At 31.8% G+C, this 16,467-nt stretch overlaps 1 protein-coding gene across 1 annotated transcript in view; it reads left to right on the forward strand.

Moving 5' to 3' along the window:
* Window positions 1-16,467, forward strand: part of LOC144366464 (uncharacterized) — a 251,339-nt gene that overhangs the window by 132,914 nt on the left and 101,958 nt on the right. The gene's annotated exons all lie outside the window — the stretch shown is intronic.

A 16,467-nucleotide genomic window follows, 5' to 3' on the forward strand; every position in this document is an offset into this window, starting at 1 on the left:
GATGAAGGAGGGAAACAGTGATGGTGTCACTGAAGACAAAGTGAGAGATAAGGCGAGTGTATTGAATAGACGGGTTAGAAAAATGTGCTGGAAAGCACTCATGAATTTGACATTCCTAACGTCTTTAATAAGCATTTGGCATGGAATGCTGTAAAACATATGTAAGCTCAAAGAGTAGCTGATGGGTAAACAAATGATATGAAGCATTATAGATGACCTCTGAAAGGTACTATCTTACCATTGTCTCTGAAGAGCTGGTCAATGGAGGATGATGCAAGGCTGAAAGAGGTTTGTTCTTAATTTCGCAGAGACTTCATAGTTGATGAAAAAGGGCTAGGAGGAGGAGAGGTTGTGATATAGGAGAGAGAACAATTTAAAATAGTTAAATTTGGAATAACGTATATGGAGTGATATAACAGATTTGGCTCAAGACTAATGAAGAAATGAATTTCCACAAGAGGTGGGCTAATTATTATTTTTTTGAAATTGAGAATGCTAGAAATAGGAGAAGTGTGACATGAAAGTTCGGGTCCTCCAGAAATAGTTTTTAAGATGTAATTAGAAGATTAAGAGCTTTAGTGTGGGAAAGTCTTCAGAAGTAAGAGAGGAACAGGACCAAGCAGGGAAAGCCTTTAGACTGTAATGCAGGCCTGGAACCTGTAAGAGAGAGGAAGGGAAGACAGAAGACTTTCCACTGAATACAGTGCAGCTTTGTAAAAGTCTCAGCTAGGCAGGTAATCAGGGAATGTTGGCCTTGAGACAGACAACTTTGGCTATTAGAGATGTCCTATTTTGGGCAGCAGTGGCCTTCCTCTAGCTACCTTGTCATTGGCTGAGCAAGTCTGGGGAGTGTGTGGCCTAAGCATGAAAACTACAATAGATCCTGAAGTTATAATGGCTGGAGATTGTCAGTTTGCTGCAACTCTTCAGAGCAGTTTCTCTGAATGGTGTCTCCTAGGCTACCGTAATGGATATGGCTGTTTCAGTTCGGTGAGAGGGAGGAATTGCTGTTGTTTCTTTAATTCCTATGATTTCAACAAATTGGATGTCCAGTCAGTGAGTGTTGGAAGGTTTTTGGGAAAGTACAGTTAATAAATACAGCAAGATAAGGCAGTGTGCTAGTAAGACATAAGTTAAAATCGTATCTCATAGGCTCTAGGATTGAAGGGAAAGAAAGTGAAAGTAGACAGGGAGTAAGAGACTGAAATGAAATGAGTTGACAAACTGGAAGTTCCAATGAGTTTGAAAGTACTTGTGCTAAAAGTGAAGGAGTAAGAGAACGTAAGGGTAGATGGAGTTAATGATGATAAAGTGATACAGCAATTCAAAAATTATAGCTGAACCCCAGGAAATACTGATATTTAGAAGTCCCTTCATGTAAAATGAGAAGAAAATTTTACCAGCAGAAAATGTGTTATATGTATACATTATAGAATCATTACAATAAATACCACAAAAATGTAAAAGGTATCATCATCTCTTGTTTTTTAGTTTTTTTTTTTTTTGCAAAATTGTTTCAGAGATATTATCAAATTTCTTGTTTGACAAAATCTATTTAGTCATCAGGAAGTGTAATTTAAAAAAAATGAGTTCTTTTCATTTTCTCTGATAACCTAAGGGTTTTTTTTTTAATTTCTCAAAAAAATCAAGTGAGTTCCCATCAACTAGTTTATCTATTTTTGTCTCTAAAGGTTTCCTGATAGAAAAGGTAGAGAAATGGAGAAAAAATTTAAAGTCTACAAGGCTATATATTAATTGAACAGAAAGTAATTAAGGTAAGATAATAGCTGTAAACACAAACAGCTTTTCACATCTCTGTTTTTGGCAGAAGGGAATTAGATTGTGACATATTTTAGGTAATTAAAATAAGATGGATTAGTGGAAGGGTGGACAAATGGATAGACATAATAAAACAATAAACTCAAATGTGATTGAAGATTCTGGGTGATACATGGGTATTCACTGTATAGTTAGTTCACTTTTTCTGTATATTTGAAAGTAATTGTAATGTTGAAAAATGGTATGGCATTTACAACTTTGAAATATATTGAAAATGATTGGTGAACAGGTAGGTAAGTAATAACATAAATGTAGTAAAATGTCAATGTCACTTATAAGATCCTAGGTAGTAGGCATATGGATGGTCACTGTAACATTCTTACAAATTTTTGATAGTTTGAAAATTTTTAGAATGAATTATTAGAAAAAATAGTGTTATAATCAGATAGCGTTTGGAGGTAAGAAATTTGAGTTCCAGTTTTGTGACTTTGGGCAAGTTATATCATGGTTTTTTATCTGTATAGTGGAGATAAAATGGGTTTGCAATTATTTTCAGTACTAGAAAAGGATACTGGTAAAGCAACTGGCATATGATAAGTATTTGTCAATGCTTCTGATGATAATATTGCAAACATAAACCTCAAATTGATAGCTTGTATCTTGGATCCTGCTTATTATTTTTTTCAATTTTTTGAATATATGGGTCATTTAATTTATTTCATGAATTAGAGTAAAGACCCTAATAGTGAGATGAGGTCAAGACCCCTTCTTCAGTGCCTATATGTTTCAAGGTGGTTTAGTTTTGTAGAGCTTGGAATGGTAGAACCATTCTCAAATCAAGGATGGAACCTCTGATAGTACTGTATTTATCAAAAACACTTCATGTACCTTTTTTTTTATATTTTACAAAGTGCTAAAATTTCCCAAAGTGGTCTTACCAGTCTTATTTAGTAGTTCTTCTGAACATATGTATACTATATATCAGGATTTTATTACATTAGTGTTTTTGAAAATATAGTCAATAAAAAATCCTGCTTGCTAAATATGTATTCATAAATTATACTTATGTATATATAAATATCAACTGTTTAATTTTCATTATTACTCAATGACATTCTTTTTTTGGACAGAAGTCAGTCATTCTTTGATTGCTTTTTAAGAAGTAAACTCATTTTTCTGGTGTTCAAGCTTCAGCCTCAAGTGTGTTTATAAAGTACACTCTGCTTGTTTTTTATCTGCTCTGTTTCATATGCAGGGTGGATAAAAATTACTGAACTTTTTATATTTATGTAAATTGAATTCAAATATACTACCATATGCCTTCAAAGACTAAACATAATATAGACTATTATAATCATTTATATAAATTGGTTTTAAAAACCAGTTCAATATGTTTAATCAATATATCATGAATATCTATATAGTTGTCATCCTAGTAAAGTCTATGACATGTACTTTTACAGCATACAGATTTTAAATAAAATTGAATAGACTTTTCTAGCCCACATTATGGAGGAACTTCTGTTATCATCCAGTTGACTGATTTAATATGAGAAGAATCGTGATGTTTGAATGTGAACCAGCCAGATTTTGTATATCCATCAAATATTTAGGAGAGGGTTTTTATCTTCATGTAACATTTTACTGATTGTCCTCTATTTACAAATCATTATATGACATAGAATAAATGAAAATAGGGCTGGGGTTGTAGCTCAGTGGTAGAGCGTTTGCTTCACATATGTGAGGCACTGGGTTTGATCCTCACTACCACATAAAAAATAAGCAAATAAAATAAAGATATTGTGTCCATCTACAACCAAAAAATTTTTTTAAAAAGCAAACTTTTTTTAAAGGAAAATAAATAGTAACTTCAAAGAGTTAATCAAAGAGTACTTTTTTATCTTTCTGTGGATGTTTGCTAGTCTGTGGCTGTAAATCTTTTTGAAACTTTAGGGTAATTACTAGGCATCGTTGAACCTATATGGCAAATTTTGTCAATTAATGATGAGTATTTTGCACACCAGCTTGTGGGTGTTGGGAGTGGGCCTGGGTTTTTTTAATTAGAGAACATCATTATGGGATCACAAATATACTAGGCATATGAAATGCTTTATAGAATGAGTAAAAATTTAAGCATGAGTGAAACTGTGGCAGTTTTAAGATAGAATAGATAAAAGGAAATGTTGGGAGAAAATAATGGCAATAATTTTGTCCTTGAGCAAAAACCTAAATGGAGTAATTAATTGCAATATACTAAATATATTTTCCATTGCCAAAACATTAAAAAAATCAAAACTCCTTTTTATTTTTAAGTACAGGTCTTATTATAATTTCAATTTTAATTAAGTTCTGGTAAAAAAAAATTCAAACACTGCATCTTTACTACAAATAAGTATTATGTATATGTCTTTGACCTTGACTGTTAAACAGTGTAATATACTACTTCTCCCTAGGTAATTATAAAAATTGTGTGTGTGTGTTTTTTTAGTAAAACCTAATGGTTAATCTGCTTATTGTTTAACAAAAGAATTTGAAATATAAACAAACGTAGTTTTTATTATACCCCTTTGACTGTGTTCTCTTTTTGTAACTAAACTCTTATACTATCCACCTGCTATTATTAGTCTGTTAAGCTTTTAAGGAATTAGAATAGCCTATTTTTTAAAAAAGTGATGTATGTCTTTCTTAAGCAGTACCAGTTCAACTTTCTCTCTTATCTCTCTCATTCTGTTTACTAAAACTAAAATAGCAATGAAAAAAGATATTTCTTATATTCTTAGAGAATTTATTTCATTAAATGGTTGCCTGTCATTTGTTCTGAAATCTTATGTCTTCTGCATTAAAAAATGAAGGAAAATTGATCATACCTTTTCTAGCCTTATATTTATATACACAACCAGGGTAACTCCACATCATGTACAACCACAAGTATGAGATCCTAAGTAGAATAAGTTATATTCTCTGTATGTGTATTTTGCCAAAATACATTCTACTGTCTTGTATAACTAAAAAGAACAAATTAAAACATGAATAAAAAGTGTAGAAATAAGTTTCTGTTTAAGTGGTCATCTTTTGAAATCTTTCTAGAATGTTATTTTCAAGGCTTGTTATGTTCCATGAAGAGAAGAGTTAGAATGGAAAAGAGAATTGATAAACTCTCTTAAGTTACTATTTTAATGCAGTAGGTCAGAGTGTGTTTATTTGGTATAATCTGAGGAATTTATACCTCTTTTTTTTTTTGAATATATTTTGGTCTTTTATATTTATACTTTATCATGTACATATAGGGACTATTTTGTTTATTTAGACCAAATTCTATTTATCTTCAGAAAGCATTGAAATCTGAAGACTAATTTGTTTTCAATGTGTAGTATTAACTGCTATGATGTATATACATTTTATATTTATGCCTGGAAAGGGTTGCAGAGGGGTGCTTTAGAACCACCTTTTCAGCTCTAAATAGCTATTGTGTACATATGGTAAGGTACTGCTGCTTGACAATTAGTAACTGCTTTTTTTTTGTTTTGTTTTTTAAATAGTACTTCCCTTTATTTTATTTTTTTTTTAAATTTTATTTATTTGAGAGAGAGAGAGAATTTTTTAATATTTATTTTTTAGTTTTCGGTGGACACAACATCCTTGTTGGTATGTGGTGCTGAGGATCGAACCCGGGCCGAACGCATGCCAGGGGAGCGCGCTACCAATTGAGCCACATCCTCAGCCCTTAGTAACTGCTTTGATGAAACTAAATTACATGTTTAAGTTCCCATCAGGAAGTCGCTTCACATCTGTATTAATATATTCAAGGCTTGAGAAGGAAAGTTAATTTTCCAGCTTAAATATTTAATTCAAGCTTAAAATTTAGTGTGTTAGAGTTCCCAAATGGCAGGAACATGGAATATTTGTCCATTTTAATTAGATTGTTGTTTACCTATTAATTATATATCATATCTTGTCATATAGTTTTGATGGTAACAGATGGTGCTAGGAGTTAGTAAGTGTTTCCACAAAATAAGATTCCACATGATTTATTAAGTTGCACTTTATTAGTGAGTGGTCTGCTTTAGTCGGGTTATTCTCCCAAAGAAGGAATGTGAAACATTTCGCTAATTTTAGTAATTATTCTTTTGTGGACCCTTAAGAAATATTGATCATAAAAAAGTCTGCGATGAGTGATGTTTATTTAGAATCAAATGGATCACTTTAGGCTTATTTTTGAGTAGCATATATTGTCAAATTGTATAATTAGTATGAAGTTTAGTGCATTTTGCTAGGTTAATATAGAGAATCAGAGTTTTATTTATTAGTAAACTGTAGGCATAGAGAATGTTTTATATATAATTATGATTTGGAATAAAAAATAATAGAATGATGATTAAGTTGTTTATTTCAAAGGTATTCTCTCTGACTTTTTAATCTGACAAGAAACAAAGTTCCTTATTTACCAAAATATCTATCGGCAATCTTTTGTGCCTAGTGAACTTGATCAACAGAATTTCCATATTCAGAAAGTAAATGTCAACTAAATAGAAAAGCTTTCTAACTTTGTTTATGGAAGATTTTATTAATTGTTTTGGTTACCAACTTCTGCAAATGAATAAATTTTACTTGTCCATACATGCATGGAAAGAGACTGATAAACAGAAGGGAGTAAGAAAGAGGGAAAGGAAGAAGGCTTTAAACTTTTTAGCCTTCGTAGCTTATTAGAAATTTATTATAATCCACAATATGATCACCTTAAAAGTAAGTTTATATTACTGATTCTTAGCTCCTAAGATTATTTTGAAATAATTGTATGTTTCTAAGAATAAGAGTAAACAAAAGTTTCCATTGTTTCTGATTTTAAGATTTGCTCCACAGGGACACCTTAATCTTCAAAACAGTGGCCTTCTGTTCCCTATGTTACCTACAGTATACAGCTTTGCTTTTTCTTGTGTTTCATCTTGTTTTTTTGTGTTTTAATTTGTCTCCACTTGTATTAGGTTTTTGTTATAACCAATACCTGTGGTAATCAACTTAGAGAAAGGAATTATTTGGCTTCTGGTTTCACAGGTTCCAGTATATGATTGGTTGGTCTCATTGCTTCAGGTCTGTGGCAAAGCAGTATCCTCACAGAGTGTGTGCTGAAACAAACCACTCACCACACAGGTAGGAATCAGGGTACAAAAAGACAAAAGGGTTGGGCTGGGGATGTGGCTCAAGCGGTAGCGCGCTCGCCTGGCATGCGTTCGGCCCGGGTTCGATCCTCAGCACCACATACAAACAAAGATGTTGTGTCCACCAAATACTAAAAAATAAATATTAAAATTCTCTCTCTCTCACTCTCTTAAAAAAAAAAAAAAAAAGGAAAGGGCCAGAGCCAGGGTCTCTTAATCCTTTCAAGGGCAGGCTATCAAGGACCTCATAAAGTCACCACCACTTCTCAATAGGGTACCCTGGGAAGCAAGCCTTCACTACATGAACGTTAGGAGACTCTTAAGATTCTTAATTTATGTCAGTTTTCAGAAATATTTGTCTTTTGGTACCATAATTCTTTATAGTGGAATGGTATGTTAGCATACCAGTAGATTGATATATAATACAGGACTCTTCATTTGTATGAATTGCTCATGTAAGTGAATATGAATATTCACTTAACCTTATTTTACATGTTACTGATTTGAAATCTTATTACCTGTATTTACATTGTCTTTAGAACTGTTTCATTGTTCAGGTAAAAATAACTAAATGATTTTTCCCCTCATACTGAAGGGGAAATTGTTACTTCAATGTGGCCTTAGTGTAATGTACTCTGCCCCCAGAATGTTGAATGACTAAAAGGTGATCTCAAATATTGTGCTGTAATGTTATGCTATAGGAGGGATGCTGCATTATATTTATATCAATTAAGATGAATTTTAAAGGAAAGAAAGTATGTCTAGAATAGAAATAGCCTTAGTTTAAAAGTTTAAATTTTTAACATCTCTGCCCTTGGTGAAAATATGGGACTATATTTTCTTTAGCAGAATTTATCAACTATAACATGCAGCATTTCCACAAAAAGAAGGAAAACTAAATTGAAGCATGTAAATTACTCTAATTTGGAAAGTTATCCTTTGTAAGAAATGACAAGATGACTTCCTTTCTGTTTTTTTAAGTGTGTAAAATATATTATTCATTTATTGTCTGATGTCATTTTATCTGGGGCAGTAAATTTATATATACATAAAAGGATACTTGGTGATTGTTAACAAAAACAACAAATGAAAATATAAATGAGGTCTTTGTTACGACTGTGTTTCTCAATTCCTGGTCTACTATTTTATACCATGTGAGGACTCTTATTTGAGCAGCCAGCCATATAGTGTATTTAACTTTAACAAAGCAAATGATGATACTGATTTCTCTTTTTGTAATTAAGATGATCTTTCTTTCCTTAAAAATAAGTGTTTGAAACATTTTGGAAAATATGGTAGTTGATAATCAAATCTTATTACTTGATACTAACTGAACCAAGATAACACATTAACTGATATTTCTTGTGGACTTTAAACACAGGATTCAAAAAATGTTACTGACTGAAAAACTAATGGCATTTTGAGAATTCTTACTCAGTAGTGACCATTTGGGAAAAGGTGATTTCAGATTAACCTTCTAGTCATCTAAAATTAAATGTTTTCAGACAGTATCTTAAAAAAATTACATATTCCTTTAAGTCTGTAGTGTTTCAGACATATAAGTTTTCCTAAGAACAGGCCTTAGGATATCTTTCTGTCTTTCCTCAATTTCTCTTTTAAATGTTAATATGTAACCTCTTTCTAAACATACCATTTTGAAATCTGGATTCTTCCCTTGTTACTTTACATAGTGAATCTCTTTTTATAGCCTTATAATTATATCAGGCAGAATGTATTTTGATAATTCCAATGGACATTTTCAGACCTTAAGTTTTAATTTATCTCCATTTTGAGATGTGTTTTTGCTCTTCTTGCTATAATGATGACTCACATTCCTGGTTTTTCCATTTCCTGATTGATTGTATTTATATTTCTCAAAGTGGATGCTTTTCTCTCTGTGCCTTCCTCTTGGCAGTCTTGTTTGTGTCCCCAATTTCAGTTTGATCCAGCTAGCCATTATTATGGCCTTCAGATCCATATATCTTATTTACTTGATATTTCTCTACTTGAAGTTCATATGGATTCCTTAAACTTGACAAGTTTAAAATTTATTATATTACTTAATTTGCTAGTAATTTGTTTAGTTTTCCCAATTTTAGTAAATAATCTTTCTGCCCATCTGTGTAACCAGAAACTTTTCCATAACCAATTCATTAACAAATATCCCTTTATCATGTTCTCATTTTTTTTGTAGTTACAGATGTGTTTTGGACTTAGTTTTAATCTGTTGATCTCTTATACCTTAAAACAGTACTGTAAATTTATTGTTTTTCTATCTTGCAGAACTATTCTCTTCATATCTTTAAAAAGTTTTTCAGTGTTCCTGGACAATCCAATGTTTATCAGTTTTGTGATTTTGTGTTCTCATAGTTGCTTTGAAATATTTATTAGCATTGCATTAGATGTACCAATTACTTTGGCGAAAATCTTTATCTTCTCAATAGTAAATATTCCCATCTAGGAATATGTTGCGCATCTGGATTAAATCTAGTGCCATTGAAATCTTTTTTTCAAACAAGGCACATATCTTTTCCATCTAGGTTTTTCACAGTACACTGTTTGTTTTTGAAATTGTGCTGGTTTATTCTCCTTATGTTTGTTTTTAGTTTCTCTAAGTGTTTAGCACAGTTTCTGACACGTAACACAATAAATACTGAATTTTGAGCAATTTTTAGTGTAGAAAATAATTTTTTAAAGTCATGCAATCTTATTCAGTTTATGATTTAAATTTTTAAATTATTTTGGTTTTTTTATAGGTAATATTAGCTGCAGATTATAGTTTTGTTGTCTTTTTAAAAGTTTATACTTTGTGTGTGTTGTTAGGGATCAAACCCAGGAACTATCATATACTAGGCAAGTACTCCATCACTGGTCTCATTTCTTTTACTTGACCTGTTTGTTTAAAATCTCTCCAATGATGCTGAACTAATAGCACTGGCATTGGTATTCAATATTTTTGACTGGTTTTGATGAGAAAAAAATTCCATTGCCATTATAAATGCTACTTGTGTATAATTTTTTGCCTATCATAATAAATCCTCCGTTGAGGAATGGAAATTGTATTTTTTGTCTTGGTTAGTGTATTAGGAATGATTGTTAAATCAGTTTTGCCATGTTTAATGAAATGTTTTTATAGTCTTTTATATTAGGACCATGTTAAAGTAAAATGAATTGGTATAGTTTTTTTTTTAAAAATTATAAAATAGTCTAAACATAATAAGAATGATTAGTACCTTGTTAAAAAATTACCCATACTGTAATCTTGGCATGTGCCTTTGGTTGAGGGAAGGGTGTTCCTGGACAATCTGCAGTATTAGAGGAAAAATCTTTGTATGTCTGATATCTTATAAGGCTGTTACTGTATTCAGATTCTTTGTAGCTTTGAATTGATTGTAGAAATTTTAAATAAAACTATCCTTTTTTTTTGTATCAGCATTATAGTTGTACATAGTAGTTGGGTTGATCCTGACAAATTTATACAAGCATGGAATTTGATTTCAGTTGTTGCCCCCCTTCCCCCCTCCCTCCCCCGGCCCATTGTCTTTCCTCTACTGATTTTCCTTTCTCACATCCATTTATTTATTTTTATTGTTGCTTTGTACTTAAGGGTAGAATTCCCTATAGGGGGTAGGTGGTGTGTGTGTGTGTGTGTGTGTGTCTGTGTGTGTGTGTGTGTGCTCTCGTGCGTGCATGTGCACATAGTATGATTTTTAAAAAAAATAATTTCACATTTCCTCCCCTTTCATATGCCTCCTTTTAATCTCCTATTTACTATCTTCCCTATATATTTATGATATCCAATCCTTCCCTCTTTCTTTTTTATTTTGCTGTAGCTTTCACACATGAAAGAAAACATTTGATCCTTGATTTTTCTAAGATAGGCTTATCTCACTTGGCATGATGTTTTCTATTTCTGTTTACCAGCCTATGCCTTAATGCCATTCTTTTTCATGATTCAGTAAAACCCCATTGTCTGTATATACCACAATGAATATTTTCATATTTTTTGTCATAAAGTTGTATATAATAATTCCCTAACTCCTGTGTTTTAAAAAAAATGTTATTTTGGTTTGCTGTTATAAACTTTTGTTTCTAGTAGTATTTTTTTATCCTTTTCCTTGAAATTTAGTCATTTTTATTGGACTTTTCAAAGAAGGAAATAATTAGCTTGTTTGCTTCCCCCTTTGCTAATTTATTTGGCTTATTGTCATTATTTGTGTTTTAAGTTTTTAATTATTTTTTTGTGGTGCTGGGATATTGGACCTGGGGCCTAGGGTATGCAGAAGAATTGCTGTACTGCTGATTTACATCCTTAGCCCTTGGTTTATTTTGTTTTTATGATATTCTTAAGTAATAGTTCATTTATTTGTTAAATTTTCTTCATTTTACTTCTAACAATGTTAAATTATGACTTTTCCTTTTACTGTAGTTTTGCTATTTTTACATATATGTAAAAGGATGTGACATGTATAACATGTTGCTTTTATTTAATTTTCAACTTTTTCATTATCAAATTGAACTCAAATACAGGAAATTACTCAAAACAATAAATGTTTATTATTATTATTATTATTATTATTATTATTATTATTACTATTACTATTACTATTCTTATTATAGATTAAGTATGCTTGTAAATGCCACTCAGGTCAAGAAATACAACTTTACTAGCCACTGCAGAAGTTCTCTCAGGTGCTCTGTGCTAATCACAGACCAGTTTTTCCCTCCACAGTAACCATTCTTTTGACTTTTATAGTAGTAATTCATTTCAGCTTAATGCTGTTATTACTCAAATGTACATCTCTAGACATTACAGTTTAGTGTTATTATTTTTAAAAGCTATGTTTGCCTGTCAAGTCTTTTATCTGTGGTGCTTCCCTCCAGATTCCCTTTTTCCCCCCTCCCCTCTTCTTCCCTCTGCTTTACTCCCCTTCCCTCCTGTTCCATCTACTGAAGAACTTGGGTTGTTTGACCTATAGAGTTTCCTGCAGTCAGGATTTTGTTGATATTATACTCATGGTGCAATTAAACATTTTCTTCTATGTTTTCTCCTAGTTGCTGGGTAAGTTAGAGTTTAGTTGGATTTAGACTTCATTCCTGGGGAAGACTAGAGGTGCTTTTTGTGTCCTCATTAGGAGGTGCACACTATCTCTTTTTCATTTCAAATGCTTATAGCCATCTTTGCTCCAAAGCCTGGAACCATTAGAATATGTTATACAGTGCTTTTGTTACATAAATTAGCTAAAAATGAACTTTTCTTTTTTTCAGTTTCTGATTAATGTGAGGGTTTTTTTTGGCATTAAACAACTGTAGATTTGTATTGTGGTCAGGGAATGTAGACTTCACATTTTTGTGATGCATTAGATTATTTTGGGGTTGTGACTGAGTGGTAGAGCGCTTGCCTTGAATGTGTGAGGCACTGGGTCTGATCCTCAGCACCACATAAAAATAAACAAAATAAAAGTACTGTGTTCATATACAACTAAAAACAAATTAACAAATAAAAAATATTTTCTTTGTCTCATATAGTTAACTTTGCAAATGTCCCATTTGTATTTGTTAAAGATATTTATGTTCTTTTGCTTATTATTTAAGTTTTTATATAGCTACTAAATATTAGATCAAACTTACCATATTCTTCAAATGGTTCCTGTTCTTGTGTATCTTTACTTGATCAGTCAACTCTTAGGACTGAAGGTACAAACATCACTGATGGTGAGAAGGTCAAATAGATTTTTTGTTTTGCTTTTTGGGAACTATTCAGGTGAGAAATAACTCTTCAAAATGGAACACTGAGGACAGCAGGAGATCCAAAAGTATTTTGCAAATAGATTTGGAAATATGAGAGTTGAAAGAGAAGTTTCTATTTTGTGATTAAGGGTACAGCGTGATTAAGTGTATGATTTAGAATAGGGATTGACAAAATCTGGTTCATGGGCTAAAACTGGCCTTCTGTCCATTTTTATGTAGTTCACAAACCAAGAAGTATTGTATGTTTTTAAATGTTTAAAAAGATGAAAAGAGGAGTGCTATTTCTTGACATATGAATGTTACATAAAAATTCAAATTTGTTTCCATAAATGAAGTTTTATTGTAACAGCCATACTCATTAGTTTTTAGTGGAGTTGAGTAGTTTGGACAGAGACTGTATAGTCCACAAAGGCCAATATTCTTACTGTTGGACTTTTTGGAGAATAAATTTTGCAAAACTACGCTGCAGATAACTTTATCTTCATCTTCCTCATTCCCATAACAAAACATTTCTTATGGAACTGGTTTTTTAAAACACCTCCATCTAAAATTGTATGAATGAAACCCTGCTCATGATTATTAATTTCTGACAACATTGAAATTCATTTTCCATGAATTCTTTTTAATTCATTTCTCATTTCTTTTTAATCTTTTACATATAATTATTGAATGCTTTTAAAATAGAAGTAATTAATAAAATAGTTAATATTAACTTCTTGATATTGACTGTGCTTGCTACATTAGAGTCTTTTTCTAAATACTATACAGAGTCTTGACCATTATTACTATTAAATTTTATGGTGATAATTTTATATTTGTACAGTCATGCTTGTGCTTTCCATAAAGATTATCTTATTTCTATGAACTCATATTGCAATTTCACTAAACAAATCAATTGTTAGTTCATGCTTAAATTAAGTCCTCTTAGGTTTGGGGACAAGACTATGGTTTATTATAGATGGAATTTTAGAGGTGACTTTCTTTGCTTATAAAGTCAGTTTTTTTTAATGTTTCTAAAGGCTGTATAAAATTGAACAAATGAGTCTTGAAAAAATTTGAATTTGATAATATATATTATGTATATATAGAGAGTGAACAGAGTTTTAGTTATCAGTATGAGTGACTCTTTAATCCACAAAAGGGTAGATTTTGCATCATGGGAATATCCCATTGTTGTTTTTTCCACAATGCAGTTATGCTGGATAATCAGAAAGCCCAGACTGACCCATCCATACAAATTCAAAATAACCTGTGTGTTTGAGATGGGGCTATTTCTCTGTGCATCCTATCTTTCTTACTTAAGTTCCTGATATTTATAAAATGTTGCTTTTTAACATTTCAGTTTCTTTCATCTTCATGTGGTTATGTTCAAGTACAAAGTGCTCCACCTTCTAGCATTCTATCAGAAGTTGTCAAGAAAGCAAACAAAATATATTATTAGTTTTAATCTGGTAGCAGCAGAGCACATTGTTAAACATGATAACCAATAAAGGTATGATTCATAAGGAAAGCATCAGTTACACTAGTATAGAAAGATTTTTATGGAGAAAGTGGATGTGTGTTTTAATACCCAAATCCTATGTGTCCATTAGTATCCAGGACAAATCCCATCTGCGTCAAGTTTTACTTAGCACTCAAGTGTAGAAAACTGTTATGTGATGGGAGAGAATAAATAACCTATCAATTTTCCATTGCCAACTAACTACCTTTATTGGTTTTCCAAAATGTGTTTCCGAATATCCCATAACACAACAACAATATAAGCGCTGGGTTTTTTTTTGCCTTTTCCCCATCATTTAAGGGCATATTGTAGCTCCACCCCATGAGAGCCTCCACACTGATTACATTAGCCTTGAGTAGGCTGTATAATTCTGATTAGTTTCCCAGATTATCCAAATATGATTCTTTACAAGATTGTTTTCAAAAGATTTTTCTGAGTTAGTTCTCTTTAAAAGAATGGATGAATACATAATGGATCTTGGGTAAGGATTATTTGTATTGACTATCAATTTCCTTACTGAGTCATCTTTCTTATTTTAATATTTGAGGTTATTTTATGAAATATTTTCTCACCAAATAGACTATGATGATTTAAAGGAGGAATCTTATCTTATATGTCTTTGTAGTCGTTCCTTTATAAGACTTTCATTTTATGAATTGAAGTAAAAATTTGTAAAAATAGTACATTATACTAACAGCAGATGTTAAACCATTGCCTGCTAAGTGTTTAAGAAATACATGTTGATAGAATTTAAAGTAAGGAGAAAATAGTATTCCATAAGTTCCTTACTGGATGAACATTTTGATGTTTTTTTGCATTTTGCTTTTATAATGTTATAATGAATAAACGGATGCAGGGCCTCAGTCCTTTAGCTGAAATCCATTGGGAGACTGAATGGTTTGAAAATCAGAATTCTTTATTTTTCCTACTTTAGTGGTGTAAATGTGATACATGTTTAAAAATTACCAGACAGTCCAGTGAATGCAGCACTTGGTAAGCTAATTGCTATTTCTGATGAAAAAAAATGTGCGATTGTTGATATTGTTGGCTAACTAAAGTCTACAAATACCTTTTTTGTCAATTCAAGTCAAATTTTATATGCAAATAACTATATTAAAGTTAGGATAGTGCTTTTGGTGTTGAGATTGTGAATTCATACACATGTATGTGGGTAACATTTGGGGAATAATTAGCAGTGCTAATTTCTGGAACAAGAGAAGATTCATTCATGGTTCTTTCCAATATTGACAGATTGTCCTCCCTGATATTATACCATTTTCCACTCTTACCATTAGTTAATCTATGGAGGGAGAGTTGGTCTTACACAGTCTTACCACTAATATGTGCTGCTAGACTTTTGTATTTTGCTAGTGTAATATGTAAAAAAATGGACCTCATTTTAGTTTTAAGATTAAAAGAATGCTAGTGATTATGGCTTTGGTTGAGGACTTTTTATATTGATAACCTCTTTACATTTACTATGAAGAATTCCTTGAATAGCAGCAGGGACACATGACACTATTCCCTCTCCCTTGTTACCTATCTCTCTCTTGTTTCAAATATGGTGGCCTAGGGGCTGGGGTTGAGGCTCAGAGTAGTGCTCATTTTGTATGTGTGACACACTGAGTTTGATCCTCAGTACCACATAAAGAAATAAATAAAATAAAGGCATTGTGTCCATCTACAACTAAAAAAAAATGGTGGCCAAAGGTTATATGTGTACACAATCTGTTGATCTAATAAATAGTAGGCTGTTACCATATAGTCAGTTTCATGTTTGGCACAGAGTTTTATACTTTAAGTATATTTTCTGTGTCTCACACAGAATTTGGAGCTAGAACATTAGTAGTAACAAAAGCAGTGATAAATGGAAAAATTCCACATTACATATTAGGACACACAGTATCTCTAATCCAAGAACTCTGGAGTTATCCAAGTTCTGCTTTCTGCCTTTGGGCTTCTGTATTAGCTGTTTTTTTTCTCACTTAAATAACCTTCTAGACTACCATGACAGTTTTTTTTTTTTTTTTTACCACTCAACTCTGTTTGAACTATTACCTCCTCAAACATGTGAATACCCAGTGTAAAATAGCCCCAATCTCTCCATTCCATCAGCTTTTAAAATTTTCATCATAGCTATTAGCACCACCTTGTGTTTTAACAGTGTTTTATTGTTCATCTTCCACCATTGCATTTAAGCTCCATTTGATCAAGGCCTTGTGTCTTGTTTAGTGCTGTGTCCTAGGGCATGATACAGAGCTGGGCATGTGCTACTTTTTT

The sequence above is a fragment of the Ictidomys tridecemlineatus genome, chromosome 9 (assembly GCF_052094955.1).
Source record: "Ictidomys tridecemlineatus isolate mIctTri1 chromosome 9, mIctTri1.hap1, whole genome shotgun sequence".
Classification (NCBI taxonomy): Eukaryota; Metazoa; Chordata; class Mammalia; order Rodentia; family Sciuridae; genus Ictidomys; species Ictidomys tridecemlineatus.